This window comes from Amblyomma americanum, chromosome 7 (assembly GCF_052857255.1).
Source record: "Amblyomma americanum isolate KBUSLIRL-KWMA chromosome 7, ASM5285725v1, whole genome shotgun sequence".
Classification (NCBI taxonomy): Eukaryota; Metazoa; Arthropoda; class Arachnida; order Ixodida; family Ixodidae; genus Amblyomma; species Amblyomma americanum.
This window is the reverse complement of record NC_135503.1, coordinates 113,478,913-113,494,522: the sequence shown is the minus strand read 5'-3', so window position 1 is coordinate 113,494,522 and position 15,610 is coordinate 113,478,913. Positions and strand designations below refer to the sequence as shown.

Genomic DNA, 15,610 nt, shown 5'->3' with positions numbered 1-15,610 from the left:
GGGAATACGGTGGCCGCAGGTGGCAAAAAAGAGGGCTAATTGGAGATACATAGGGGAGGCATTGACCTTGCAGTGGGCGTTGACAGGCTGATGATGATGATTATGATGAAGTAGGTTCGGTCCGCAGAAAGAGTTTTTGAAATATTACAGTTGATCTAAAAAGCAAGTAATTCGTGAAAACTTGAAGACACCGTAATGGGCGGACCGTAAAGTGAACCAACGCATAGATGTACATTTGCCTGCGCACTCACTTGACTGTCGCAGCTGATGGTGGAAGGCATCTTTCAGCAAATTCACACCTGAACCTAGGCGCAGTAATTGCGGCATCCGTGAAAATATAGACGCGTGTTCGATACGAAAGGAATGAGCCATGCCCATCAGTGAGTCTTCAATTAACGTTCAGAGATAGCGGTCTTGGACAGGAATGAGACGGGCATGCGTTGTGGTTTTCTCTTCTTAATGCGCGAGCGCTAAAACCCCGCTCGATTTCACGTGGGGCGGCGTCTTCCATACGTTTCCACGCATACATAGATCTCACGTGCTTCCTCTGCGGACGCCAGCACCACTAAAACGTCATAATTAGGTTTAAAAAAAAACACTCGCATCCTATATATCATCCAAGAGATTTACCGCCTTTTTCGCACAGAGATAGCGTGTGTTGATTGAGTCGTGGTTAAGAATTCTTTGGGCAGATTTATGGTGGCGAACTACCTTTGCTTGTTGCACAAGCATGCAGTCTCCGCTTGTGCACTTTCAACGACATCGAAGGTGACCAAGTGTGGCGTGTCTGTTTGTATGTATGCGTTCTCCACATTGCCCCTCCAATTGAATTTTCTTCGTCGACAGCCTTCTTCGGCCAGCTGCCTTTGCAATCATATGGTATCAAATTTAGAGAGTGGCGCTAAGTTTCGTGATGGAATCGCCGGCCAAGACTGAATAACCAATTTCCACTGGAGTTTCAAATGCTTTGTCGACGGCTTCAAACCCGCCGCTTCTGCACACATTCCGCGGGCTGCCGGATGCGTGAGACATTTCTTGTGTCATCATCTTCTTAACAGATTGTCGAAAACTTGTTCTGGCGTAAGGAAGGGAACTGTCGCCTCTGCAGTGGTGCAGCAGGCTTGTAGCGCAACAAGGATTGAAGTCCAGATAGAACTTCTTTTAACCGGTGGTATTCGCTCTGAGAAGGAACTGTGCGCTTAACCATCCCAAAAGATTTTTTCTCCGAATACCTTTGTATTTGTGTCCGCAGAAAATGCCTGATGTCACTTAGAAAGGAGTACCAATAAAGAAGGAAAAAGAGAAAGGTAAGTGCCCGCCTTAATGTTGTACCAATATCATAACGAGAAAATACAGGCGTCAGTCAGCCGCCAGCCATCTCGCCATAACGCTAGCTAGGGCGCTGCCCTCCTATAGACCGGTACCCGAGACCCACCTGCCAACCCACGTGCGCCCTCCAAAAGCGGTACCCACAATTCATTCATGCACATCCGCTCTCCTTCATCCCTCCGAAAAACTTCTGCTCTATGTGGTAAGTCTTGGCTGACAGTAAAAATAATGTTTAGCTTAAAAGCATTCAAGTAATTATGGAGGGTAAATCGAAATAAGTTCTTGTAATAGTCGCATCACGATTCTCATCTTCCCTTAATTAAGTTCTCAACCTTTATGCATAATACTAAAGCTTACACTATGGGCGACGCTACACCGAGGCGTCGGTATTCCCAAACCCTGTAGTGGTATCCTAGGTGTTGACTTCTAATGCCGGACACGCTGGCTGTGCGTTTGCGGACTTCTCTTGAGACATTAGCGATTTCGGACAGCATCTTTTTCAGCGGTTCGGGGGATTCATAAGTGTCCTGCTTGAGCAAGTGATGTTATCTCAGGGGAACTGAGCTCCACAGAGTGGATACAGGGACAAATAAACACAGAAGCCCAAAGCCCCACTCATCACCAGCCTCATCGAGTGGCGCCATTCCGAAGCCCGTTATTCCAGGTAGATGTGCCAAGTTTTCTGAAGCACGGCAATCTTTCTCTATGGAGCAGCCGGCAGGCTTCACCCACAGTACGTATGAAAAACGACGGTGGCATCATGCGGTTTTGCATCGTTTGCCGGCGAGAGAAAAGCATCACTCGACCCATAAGCCCTTGTCTAGTCCTGTCCATGCTTCGGACCACCTTACAGGGCAGGATATTTTTCGAAGCTCGACCTTATATCTGGCAACGGTTAAGTACCCACTGACCCTCGCCACAGATTGAAGAGATTGTTCTTTCATCTGAACTGGTCATCTTCGGACCAGATCAAACGTATCCGGTTTGGCGACTGCAAACCCGGCACACATTTAACCTTCCTAAAAATAAGGTTGGCGCAGTCGACTTAATTGGCTTTGGATGAGAGGCGATACCACAAGGCCGCGCAACATGCATGACGCCTCATCGCGAGTAAGCGCCCAAGCAGAGAGCTCGACAAAAAAGTCCTATGGGCGTCTATGGAAAAAGCTATGTCCGTCTATGGCCTTTTATGAACGTCTATATGCACCCATAGAGGTGCTTATTGACAGCTATTGAAAAATCTATGCCACTAAAGCTATAGCTTTCGAACCATAAAATTGTCTTAAGCTCTCTATAGAAAAATATATCAGCCTGTATAGACAGCTATAGACAGAAATAGGAAAGGTCTATAGCTATTTGGGCCAAAATTTTATAGCCGGCCATAGGACATTTTTGTATGGGGGAGCTTCAGCCCAGTAGCTGTGTCGAATGGAGCTGTGGTACATTCGTAGTTACGGATCAAGGGGCGAAAGTATCATTCGAGACCGACAAAGCTCCGCAGCTGCAGTGAAGTTGGCCTCGGAAATTCAACAACTACACGAAGATTGGTGGGGTCAGGAAGAGTACCCTCCTTAAAAAGAACGTTGCCCCAAATGGTTAATATCGTGCGGCAAAGCGGCACTGTTTAAAATTCGACATAAGCGACAGCGTCACCGCGACATGCAATTTATTTCGCCAACGTGCCTCCAGAACGAGTTGAACACCACAACTGGCAGCTTGTCTTCTCCCGGTGCACTTCCCGGACGATGAGCGTGACAAGCAGTCGATGCAGTCCCGCTGTTTACGCGGACGACAAATTCTTCACAATCACGAGGGTCAGACCATAGTACGCATTGAAGCAGGCACTTCTTATTGAAGAGCGATGTGAACAATTATCCGAATTTTTCAGCAAGCTGACTTCACCAACGTCAGCAAAGTGGCTGTTCAATGGACTGATGCTACTTTTCTTAAAAGAGGGGCAAAATTTTTGACTGCGACATCAATCTCAGTGGCAATGCAAGCAAAGTATTTTGATTTGTGTTTGGTTTTATGGCACATAGGCAGCTAAGGCAATCATGCTCCAAGCTCAAGGTATAGAATTGGTTTTGTCTAGAATGTTTAGGAATATGAAAAATCGTCGATGGTGTAGATGACCTGAATAGATTGTACTGCCTAGTAATAACAGAGAAGAAATCTGGAAATGGCTAATGGTAAAAGCCCCAGAAAAGGTCAGGTAGCCTCAACAGCTGCTGGGCAAAGATTCTGGGGCTCCCAACGAATCAAATAAAAAGCCTCAGCCTTCTTCTCAGGAATGAGAAAGTTGCTTAGGTGTATCATGTAATTAAGCCAACCAGTGGTTCAAAATTTACAGTTTATCAAGTACCCCTGCTTCTTTTAAAAAATTAAAACCGGAAGGTATGTTAACAATGGCATTATCACCTAAGAGCAGTGCTGGATGAAAACGAATGCATTCATTATGAAATTGAAGAAACTACTTTTTACTCAGCTTTTCCAGTTTCACAAATGAAAATAAAATGTGATTAACCGTAAGATCATCTCCTCATTTGCAAACAGGTTTGTCTTGATGTGTTAGCAGGAAATTGTGCGTAAGGTTCGTGTGGCCTATCCGGAGACGGCATAAAATCACTTCCTTAAAACGTTCCTGCTGCACACATGATTTAACTTCACCAAAAACGGCTTTACCAAATGTAGATTATTATTCACTTCGCCGTTCTGTGCCGACTGCCATTTTTATTTTAATTTAAGCTGTACTAACTTTATGCAATCCTTAAAAGGTATATTTACTTTTTTATTTATTTTTCACGAGCTTTAGAAGTCCAGAAATCTGCCCTCTCGTTGCATTTTATTCTGACATGAGTGGGAACCGAGCAGAATTTTGTTTTGTCCTCGAGCTGTGGCTGTTACTATCTCGTTTACGATGTCACCAAGATTTGGAGTGACTGCATTTATAGACTGCAGAGCTGTAAGTATACTGAGGAAGTCTGTAAATAATACTGTTGGTGAGGTTCTCGTTTTCTATTTTTGGTATGGCGACACGGACTGCGTAACATTCTGCAGTGAAGATGGATAAGCACTGTGGAAGTTGTACTGTTTTCTCCGGCTTCCCTCGGACCACTGCACTTCCTACGCAAACTTCCGTTTTTGAACCATCTCTAGAAATCTGCGTAAAATCACTACATTTTTCTTCGAGTGCAAGGAATTCTTGTGCTATGTGTTATGGAGTTTGTTTTTTTATGAAACTGTGCAAAAATGAGATCACAGATCACAGGAAAATTGCACCATGGAGGCTGTGGATCTTGTCTCCGAGCAATGTCAGGTAATCTATCTAGTACGCCGAGGTTTCGGTACATCTCTTCAAAACACAGGACTGGCCTGATAGCTAGCGGCTTGTTGTTAAACAGTGATCTAGATGGGCACTTTGTGACTATTGGGTACCACAGGTGGTTGGGCAGCGAACGAATTTTAAAATGTAGGAGCACCTGAGCATGGTTCTTCTGTCTGCAAGTGACAGCTCGTTTATTTCTACATAGAAACTACTTATGGGCGACGTCCTGTAAGCAACAAAGCAAAGACGCAAACCTGAATTATGTATCAGATCTAATCGTTTCAGGTACGAAGGTCTCGCTGACCTCTAAACTATACATCCGTAATGTAAGGTAGAGCGTACCACGGAGCGATAAATTTGTAACAGACCTGTCCTGTCAGCGCCCCAACTTTTACGTGACAGTACTTTGAGTATATTTAGGGATCCGGAGGCCTTATCTTTGAATGCAGGCAAGAAAGCGAGCTTTTGTCAATGGTTATTCCTAGAAATTTGTGCTCATTTTTGACAGGTATCTGTGTTCTGTTCAGGTGTATGAAAGGGTTGGCATGTATGCCGCGTTTCAGCGAGAAAAGAATGGCTACTTTTTTCTGTCTGGAAACTTGTAAACCGTTCTAATCTGCCCATGTCACTAGGTTATTCAATGTCAACTGTATTTGTCTTTCGCATGTTGCTACGTTTGAAGATGTGCAGGCGATTTGAAGATCCTCAATGTACACTGAATACAGGGTGGACTTTGGGATTATTTTAGTTAAGGAATTCACTTTATAAGAAACAATGTCGTGCTTAATATACAGCCCTTACGAACCCCGTTCTCTTGAACGAAGCTACTGGAAAGGGTTGATACCAGGCGAACTTGAAATGAGCGGTCCGATAGGAAGTCGTTGAGGTAGTTTACCAACCTACCGCAGATACCTAGGTCGCCTAGGTTGCGGAGGATCCCAAACCTCCAGGTTGTATCCATGCGCTTTCTCTATATCCAAGAAAACAGCAAGACAATGCTGTTTGTGTATAAAAGCTTCTCTGATTGTGTTATCGAGGAGAACTAAATGGTCTGTAGTTGAGCATTTCTTTTGATATCCGCATTGATAGACATAATGAAGTTCGCGGGATTCAAGGAAAAATGTTAATCTCATACTAAGGACACTTTCAAAATATTTCGCAATACAGCTTGTGAGGGCTATCGGCCTGTAGCTACTTGGGGAAGTTGCTGGTATTCCAGGTTTCAGGAATGGCACTATGAAGGCTTTATTCCAGGCCTTAGGTATTTTTCCTTCGGTGAATATATTGTTAACGAAATTTAAGAGTGCCTCTATAGCAAACTGGGAACGATGGGCAGGCATTTCATAGTGCATCTGGTCGGGTCCTGGAGAAGTTTTTTTTGCCGGCGCAGACCGTACAGTATTGATTTCTTGGAGACTGAATAAATTCTTGTATTGTTGGTTTGCACCTCAAGTTGTTGGAAGTCCTTGTTTTTCGGCAATAGTTTTGTATTTCAGGAATGACTGCGTATAGTGAGATTAACTAGAAACTGCAGCGAAGTGTTCCCCCTAAATGTCTGCCTGTTCCGTTATACTTGTTTGTATGCCAGGTGTCGTGAAAAGAGGAATCGTGAACGGTGAGAAGTTGCCATGTAATTGCCAAACCGTCCCACGTTTTTTTAAATGTTATTTCGCAGCTTTTAGAGGAAATATAACTTTGCCATGAGGCTTCCTCGTCAGTGCGGCTGACGTGCCGAGCTTTTGCACTTGCCTTTTTAAAACGTACGTGATTGTCATGTGTAGGGTACCTGCGACATTTACCTCAAGCTTTATTTTGTTGTTTTTTCTTCCTTGCATTTTTTTCGGCCACACTTTTTGTTTTTGCCGCACCACACCAGGAGATTGAGGAATAGCTAAGTGTGCGACAGTAATTATACAATTCGTGAACAATTCGTTTATCTCATCCATGCTGAGGTTTTCTAAAACTGTATTTTCTAAATTGGCTTGTGCTCTAAAAATTTCCCAGTCTGCTTATGCAGCTTCCAACGTCTCGGTTTAGTTGGGCTGATTTCTCGAGGAGATGTCAAACTTATTAATTTTAGAAGGTTAGCGCTTCCATATGAGTTGTCAATGACGTCCCATTTAAATTCATTAAAAACAGATGGTGTACTGAAACACAAATTTGAACAGCTCATATTGCCCGAGGCTGGACAGCAGCATGTGGCCTTTTCCGTGTTTAAAAGAGGTCCCCAACTACCAGATATGGCTCTTGAGGTTCACCTATCAGTTCTTGTAGATCATGGAGTGTGAATTTAAAAATGTAGAGGAATGCATACAGAACACATTATTACTGTTTTGTAGCTGACGATGCTTACTGCAACCGCCAAAAGATTTGTTTTGAGTTTGATTTCTTGAGCAGTCATGCCGCTTTGAATGACAATCGAAACCCCTCCCGAGAGTCGATTTGCCGGCTCGCAGTCGCGTTTAAAATTATTATATAGATTATTATCGATTTTTATCGCGCAAGGGCGTCTATGGCCAAAGAGCGCCACGCACAAGGTATTTTTCGATTACTAAAGGTGGGGTCAAAGACCTATTTTTCATTTCATTTTCATTTATTTTTCATTTCATTTTCATTTCATTTCATAGCCGAGCACCAGGCCAGGGAAAGCCTGTATCCATTCTGTCACCGGTGGGTGCCCGGCGGCACCTAAAAATTTTATAGTGTTTCAGGATATGCACATGTTGTGGACCAAGATCGTTCTGGTTTATGGGGGTTTAACGTCCCAAAGCAACTAAGGCTATGAGAGACGCCGTAGTGAAGGGCTCCGGAAATTTCGACCGCCTGGGGTTCTTTAACGTGCACTGACATCGCACAGCACATGGGCCTCTAGAATTTCGCCTCCGTCGAAATTCGACCGCCGCGGCCGGGATCGAACCCGCGTCTTTCGGGCCAGCAGCCGAGCGCCATAACCACTCAGCCACCGCGGCGGCTCAAGATCGTTCTCCTGAAGACATAAATCTATGGGTAACATTGACCCTAAAATTTGTGTTATGTCACTGTAATTACGCATAACTCCTCTACAGTTACTCTGAATTAAAAAAAGCCATGTTTTTGTTTTTGAGAAGAAATTAAAGTTGATTTACTGATGTGGTTGGCCTGTTATGAGGGACCTATCTTTTGTTCGCTCAAGAGGGTTGTTCCGCCGCTGCAATGCGGGCGGATTGGGGGTTAAATCCATCACCTCACCAGAGGTGCTAGAGAACAGCGGAGAAGCCGCGGTTGTGTTAATTTCAAGCCTCCCCGACGGCGGAAGTACTACGGGATGCCGACGCATAGACCGGCGCTCCCTGCTTTGTCAATGGCAACGCAGCTTTCGCTGCCCTGCCTGAGGCGAGGAATGTCCTACCATAGGCTCTGTGAAAGCGGCTTCGGCAGGTACCGGTGTGCTGCGTGGTGCTACGCCTCTGCGCACCACATCAGCGAAGTTGAGTTTCGCTGTGAAGGAGAATGTGTTGCTAAGCGCAAAACGCCTCCTCGCTTCTTTAAATAAAATGTTTTCTTTTGTCTTTATGGTGATGATTTCTTTCTCCTAGTACGGACATGGCCTTAACGACACTGCAAAAAAATTCCGTAACTTTTTGGCAGAATTGTCCTTAAGTAGGTTACGACATCTGCCGTCAGGAGAAAACGGACGAGTTATCCGTATCCTGTCCGTACTTTCTCCTTCCACAGTCTAGCAACGTTGATGCGAGGAGTAAAAGAGCGTAAAAGCATCTGCGACCACCCCACATCGAAGGTGACGCTTCTACCTCCCTTCCATTTATCCATGTGCACTGCAGCATTTGGCGACTTGACTTGGCTATAACTTGGTTATAGCCATGAAAGAGGAAAAGTTTGGCTATAGTGTACTTCGCGTCACCGATATGGAGCGCGTTGTTTGGCGTGCACGTCTCTTCGTTCCCCGCATCAAAGCAACGCAGTCTTTGTACTCACCTGGAACGACCTTCCTTCCTCGACGAGCAGCCCGGCATGAGCTTGCTTCCTTTTGGAGCATTCTGTTCTTCGCGACAAGGTAAGGGTCAGTTTGCTAACGTTATCAAATGTGGTGTGCGGTGCTGCATCGCCTTCATGGCGCCGGTTCCCGCGTTGAGAGCCATAAACGTGTTCGCTTCGCGACCTGTTGCGCCAACCTTGTTATATGCTCATGTAGTAAATGCACATCGAATCCATAAGAAGGTCGTCCATGGGAGCGAGCCACGCACAACACCTCAGCGCGCGTCTCGTTTTACCCGCCGCTTTGTGTGCACTTCGCTCGACTTCGGATCTTAAGACGAAAAGCAGCGGTTGCCGTGTCGGCTGGTCGTCGCGTGTCCGCGATCCACGTGAGACAGTTCAGGCAGCGGTGATCAGCGCAGTCGATGGCCACCGTGAGACAATACAGTGTGGGGAGGTTAAGAAGAAATAAAAACAGCGGTGCCCATGTCGCATCTTATGTAAACAGGCCTAACACCAGATATAAGCACATAGCTCGATTGTCTTCTCGTCACGGGAATGAAGCCTGGCGAAAAATTGCGGCGTCCTTCAGAAGTGGCCACGAACGCGAATGGAGGGAGCAAAAGCGAGATTCGGCATAGATACCGCACGGCCGTACATGGCACGGCACGTCCGCGGTGAATTCGAGACGGCTCTTGCGCTAGGTGAACTCGGGGGAAAAGGCTGGAGCCGACGAGGAGAGTAAGATGAATACAGCTTACAAGCGTCGAGTCAGGTCAGAAGAGAATTGTAGACGGCCCTGTAAAGACCTTTTTTGCACTCAGTTCTGTAATGCAGTCCTGTTTTTTTTTGTTTTCCGCTAAAAAGTGTCTCTCAACTGTTTAAGAACCATTCCATAGTAAAGATATCCCACAACATGCGACTACGCCGGTGTGCTCTGCATTGTCAGCGCACGGTGCTCTTCACATAAGTATCCTTCATAGCTATCTGTTGGACTTTTCAGCTTTTATTTATTAATATTCGGCATACGTTTTTCGATGTTTATTCTAGAACGCAAGTTTTTTTTTGCTGAATATTATTTTTCGATTAATGAAAACTGACTATTTTTGTTGATTTAATGCAGCAGTTCATTGTGATCAGAAGTCACTTCCGCAGTTGAAGAGTCACTCCGTGACGTGGAAAGACTCCTTCTAGCCCACCAGTAATTAAGATGACGGTGGTAGTACTTGGAGTGGTGCTTATGGGAGGAATTGTTGTCGTCATTAAAAATGTAACACAGTTTAAATGAGAGCTCACAGACGAAAACAGAAGTGGAAGTATACTTCTAAGAGCTAGTTTGACACGTTGTCATTGGGTTGTGGCACTGGTTTGAACGAGTATGTTCTGCGTGTTGATGGCAGCAATGGGACTGCTGCTCAGCCAGAACATGACAGTTTTTTGTGACGGCCATGCACGGTTTTGTGTCACTGTCCAAGATGCAGTACAACAAATTACTGAACTGACTGATAGCTCTGAGGTGGTGAAAATGAACGAACATGGCTTAGCTAGCAGGTGGCGAGGAAGTGGGGCTTCCCCAGTCCATAGATGGATGTAAGCAAGCGGAGCAATACATCGAATCGCACACCTAGAATGCTTATGTAACCTCCTTAGGCACTTTCGGCCTGTCTCCCTACAATTGCTTTTTTCAGGCGTCTGGCCAAAGTACAGTTCGAAGCAAGCAGTAGATTTTTGCTGTGGAAGTTAAAGTGCTGTGTGCTCTACACTATAGGAAATGACTACTCGTCCTAATCTGCTAATTTTCTTTTATTCCCAAGCCTGTGTTTAGAACTCCTGGGGGCTGCAGCTTCGACTGTGATCCCGAGTTTCATTCTGAGGGGCTGATTGGATGGCAAGTTGCTACCAGAAGCTTCAATCAGCGCTTCTGTACAAAGCTGTCAAGGACATTTCTTGCGGTGATTCCAGCTCTTGTGGAACACACCAGCAATCCCAGTGTAACTCAAACTGCTTCATGTGAGTGTAACCATAATGTTTCATGATGCATATTCTTTCTGTGTAGATGTGTTTAGTGCTCATCACTAGTCAAATATGCCCTCCTGTAATGTTTGAAGTTAAAGTTTTCATTCATTGTCACACTACTTTGACCATTTCAAGTTTCAGAATAGCGTAGCGGCTGGTGCACCTTGCCCAGTCGGTTCATGTGGTGCTATGTTTAGTAAATATGGAAGCTTTAGAAGCTATCTCTCGATGCACCATAAGAGACCACGCCTTGACTCTGATAGCAGCCTTTTCCAGTGTCCTGTCTCATCATGCGGGACTTTAGAACCTAACCGCTCCCAATTTCTGTGTCATGCAGCCAGCCACTTGAGAAACTCAGCTGAAGCAGTTGTGTGCCCTTTTATGGGTGTGTTAGTGTGTTGAGAACAGCTGGTTCATTCAGAATGCATGTCTCAAGGTACCGCCAAAAGGGCAGAGGCATTTTAGAAAGCACTTAGTGCTCACCTGGAATTGTAGCCAGAGAGCATGCCAGAAGCTGACCACAGTCGACAATCATCAGCCACTGATACAAATAGTGTATGTAGCTTCGGGGCCAGTGCCAGCTACGCCTCCAGTAGCAAACTCTTCACTACCAGCCTTGCCCAGTTTCTGCTTAAGCTGGAAATGCAACATTATTTGCCAGCAAGCACAGTACAAACCATTGTTAAGGAGATTGATACATAGCACAGCTTGAGGAATCAGATTTCACTGGAGGGCCTGGTTGACGTTCCAGAAGACGTACTCGTGAAAATTGGATGAGTGTTTACAAAAGAAGCGCTTCATAGTGGGGTGTCTACAACTCTGAGGTCATCATACTGCCGCCACGACGTTTATAAAGAAAGCTTCAACTTTATAGAACCCGTGGAAGTGTCTCTAAGCCTCAGCAGGCAGAATAATGAGTCTATATATCACATTGTACCAGCTGAAAGCCTTATGAAACTCTCAACATCTCAGGTAAGCAGTGAGAAGAATATGGTTTCTGAAGAATGTTTGGAAGATTACATTTTGTGTGAGCCTCTCAAAAACATGAAGGGTAAATTGATACGAATTTTGTTATATCAAAATGAATTTGAAATTGCAAACCCTCCAGGTTCTGCGAAGGGCGATTTTAAACTGCTGGGTGTGTACCTGACACTTGGAAATGTGTCTTTGTACTGTAGGTCTCGTGTAAAAGCCACGGAGATGGTTTTGCTATGCCGCCAGTAGGATATCAAAGAATTTGGGTTCGCAAAGGTGCTGCAGCCATTGAGAGAGGACATGGTCAGTCTTGAGAAGTCAGGAGTGTTGATCAGTGGAGCCCATCATGATGTGCGGCTAGACTTTATAATGGGAGGCAACCTTGGCTGTCATGGCGTTGGTGACTTTGCACAGAATTTTAGCACAAGCGCTTACTTTTGCAGGTTCTGCTTTGTTACTCGCTCTCATATTGAGCAGGAACCTCTTGCGACTGGGGAAAAGCGAACGCCTCAGCATTATGATGAATGCGTCGAGCGCATTGCAGGAAGTTCCTCAACTAATAGTGACTGTCGTATTGTTGAACAGTCTCCGTTCCATGCCGTTAAGTTTTTCCATGTGTGTAATTCTAGACTGCTGACATGCATTGCACATGACCTCTTTGAGGGGGTGGTTAAGCATGATGTTGCATTGTATATTCATTATTTTGTGAACAAGAAATGCTGGTTAACATATGATTACCTGAAAAACAGGATATCAACAGTCAAATATACCAAACTTGACTTGCGCAATAAGCCTGCAAAAGTGCTCAGCCAGGGCTTTAAGCTTTCTGGGCATGCAATGCAAAATTGCACTCCACTTAAGCTGCTGCCTTTCTGCATTGGCACCAATGTGGCAGACAGATGATGTAGTTTATCACCTTGTGCTTACATTAATGCAAATAACTGATGTTCTTCTTGCACCGAAGATAACACCTGCCCAGGTTGCATACCACAGAGTTCTAATTGAGGACTACATTTTATCTCGAAGGTAAAATTCTAGCATGGGCCTTATCCTGCGTTTAACCCAATTAGTATGGAATTACTATACTACCGTAAGTTCTTTCTCTCCCAACCAATACAGCTACCGTAAGGACTTTCTGTCCCAACCAATACAGTCTAATCTTATTTTATTCTGTTTGTCATTGCTAGGAATTGACTTCTTTGAATTTTATTTAAAATATATGGTGGTTCAGGAGTTAGCAGAAAAGGAACAAGCACTGCATGGATTCAAAATTTTAAGTCTTTTAACTGTGGCTCTTCATTTTCCAGGAAGCATATACAGCGAACAGTGCTTGCTTTGTTGTGAGAACCAAATCATTTTCTCAGAAGCAAGTGACTTCACTGAAGCAGCATGTACTGCCTTCATATTATACTACATAATGAATCAGGAGTATCCAGAGGGTGCTGCCATATTCCTCAAAATTGTACAAAGGTGAGTGCCCAACATTAAAAGACTTTGGGACCAACTTCTTTTCCTAGTAATTCTGGCAATATAATGTTTACAGATCTTGCAGCCATTTTAATAAGAAGCATTTTGCCTCCTAGTATATTTTTATGCGCTGCAAATGTATTCTGTGCACCGACCACTGACTAGCTTATTTTGGACTAGCTTATTTTGTTTTTTCTAAACCTTGCCTGGTGTAGGTTCCAGTACCCAATGCATAGTTTTTCTGTGTGTCTCCACATGTGCATTTTACTGCTTTGGCAAGCTGAACTTGATGTACACACGGCCAGTTCTTTAACAGTACCACAACAGTGCTGAACAACAGCCGTACAGTGCTGTGTGACATAGCAGAGCGGAAAAAGAGGATGAAAATGGCAAGCACATTGCAAGCACTTTGAATGCATGTGCATATTCTTGGCTCTTTGCAGCCTCACTACATCACAGGCTGCTGTGCAACCATCTTTTCTACACCTTTGTGATACTGCTAAAAAATTGGCCAAGTGTTCTTAGGGGCAGCACGGACAGCTTGATTTCGGTTAATTGTTTCTCATAGGCCCTCAGTGTAAAATCCAGCTGCTGCTTTTTGTACTATACCTGATTGCTGATATATAACAGAGGAGGTAACTGCAGCCTTTGACAGCATACCTCTTCGGCATCTGAAGCTTCTCATACACACAATAGTTACTTTACTTCATTTGTCCACAGCTACACCTGCCTTTTATACCTTTCTTGCCGTACACAATTTACTGCACAGCTATTCCAAAGAACAGCTACCAACCGGAAATTAATTTGGTCACTTGTGTCCACATGCTGCGCCTTAAGAAGATGAAAAATGACTGGGCAGGCTAGTAGTGCCTGAAGCTTGTATAACTGGCAACTCTGTGGGATGTACTTGAGCTCAATTTTGGAGACATAACTAAGCCTGAATGCTGACGTCGCAACTTCCTGGCATGAGAACAAAGCTGTATTGCAGTCGAACCAGGATATATTGAACTCGAAAGAGATTGCAAAATAATTTGATATTATATAGCATATTGAAGGCATGTACAGCGTGTGCCCACCAAAGATCAGAGCAACAAACTGGCGCCAACGCCTGAACACACATTTCGTCCTCGTCATCTTACATGCACAGCACTTCGTCCTTGCCTACGGCCGTGACAGTATTAATAATAAGCTTGCCTATGACCTAGACGCAAGAGTACGTTTCACTCAAGCCAATGATGACCTTCTTGCAGTAATGTGCCACCCACCGGCGTGCTGGCAGTGCACCACACGCTAGGCATTGGTCGGCCTAACTTGTTTAGCATAAAAACTGTAGCGTGCGGTACTTAGGGTCTGTTTATTTTAAAAGGTCCAATTCTGTTGCTAGTGCACCATAAATTGAATACTCGTACATTAAAATGAAGACACAGTTTGCTCCCTCCCACAACGCCTTCAGCAGCGAAGCAAGTGAGGGCCGTCTCTAGACTCTAGACTTAAGTTAGCTTGACTTTACAGCATAACAGTGATATGGCATGGGAAGTGACTGCACGAGACCTAAGACCACCCTCAAGCACATGCCACGTTAACCTCTGCATGCAGTTTCACAGTGCTAGCACTATCAGAAGGTTCCCAAAACCGCACAACCGACCCGTCTGTGCGCCCAGAAAGTGACTGAAGAGCGCGGTTAGGAAATATGAATTCGATATACAATGCGACTTCCTTGTATTTTTACATAAGATTTTAAAGGGGATAATTGGTGTGTTCGATGTAGGCAATATTTCTGAATATCTGGTTTCAGTATCATAAGTATAAACATTGGCCATACTTCAAAAGTGATGCTTCTTTATTTAAACGTTTTAATGGCCCTAGGCAGGCATTGCAGAGGAGGGGCAAACAAAATGGTTTCTTGCAAATTATTATACAGATGGTCTGTACACACTTACTCTTTCATGCTGTCACTGCGTCATGATACTTTCGAGACATAAATCTGTGTTGGCATTTTTGAGCAGTGCACTCGTATGCAAAGGACTCTACATGTAAAGCATGTCTTTTTTTTCCCTACAGGCAGTTTGACTTAAATCTGCCTAATGAAAGCTGGCAGAAAGATGTGAAACGTTCCAGGACATCTGTGCTGTTGCATTTGGGTTGCAAGCCCCAAGGGTAGCGTTGGCCTGGCGGCCTGGGGCACAGCTGGAAACATCCGAAGGTCCCGGCAAAGGATGAGTCGACTGGCAACAGAACAACTTGTTTATTCTGGCATCTCAAAAGAGCAGCCGGTCAGGGCGACCACGTTACTCGGAGGAAGAAATCGAAGTCTCTCCTTGGCGTCCGGCGCAGCTGCATTTATATACCCTCGGAGTCGAGGGCAAGAAGGAGCGGCTTGGGATGAGTCGCACAAGACGGCGACGCACGGACATGAACAGACGTGACGGGCGCGTCCGCCGGGCCGGCGCCGGTCAGACCTCCTCGCCTCCCAGTTGGGGAGCTCCTCTCCCCGGCTGCCGCGCTTTGACAAGCGTGGGCACC

General features: G+C 45.0%; 1 long non-coding RNA gene across 1 annotated transcript; it reads left to right on the top strand.

The window, feature by feature from the left end:
* Positions 1–8,666: 8,666 nt before the first annotated feature.
* LOC144097397 (uncharacterized) lies at positions 8,667–12,950 on the top strand. Its single transcript, XR_013307003.1, has 3 exons — positions 8,667–8,708; positions 10,444–10,639; positions 12,928–12,950. It is a non-coding gene; the product is annotated as an uncharacterized LOC144097397 (long non-coding RNA).
* The last annotated feature ends 2,660 nt before the right edge of the window (positions 12,951–15,610 follow it).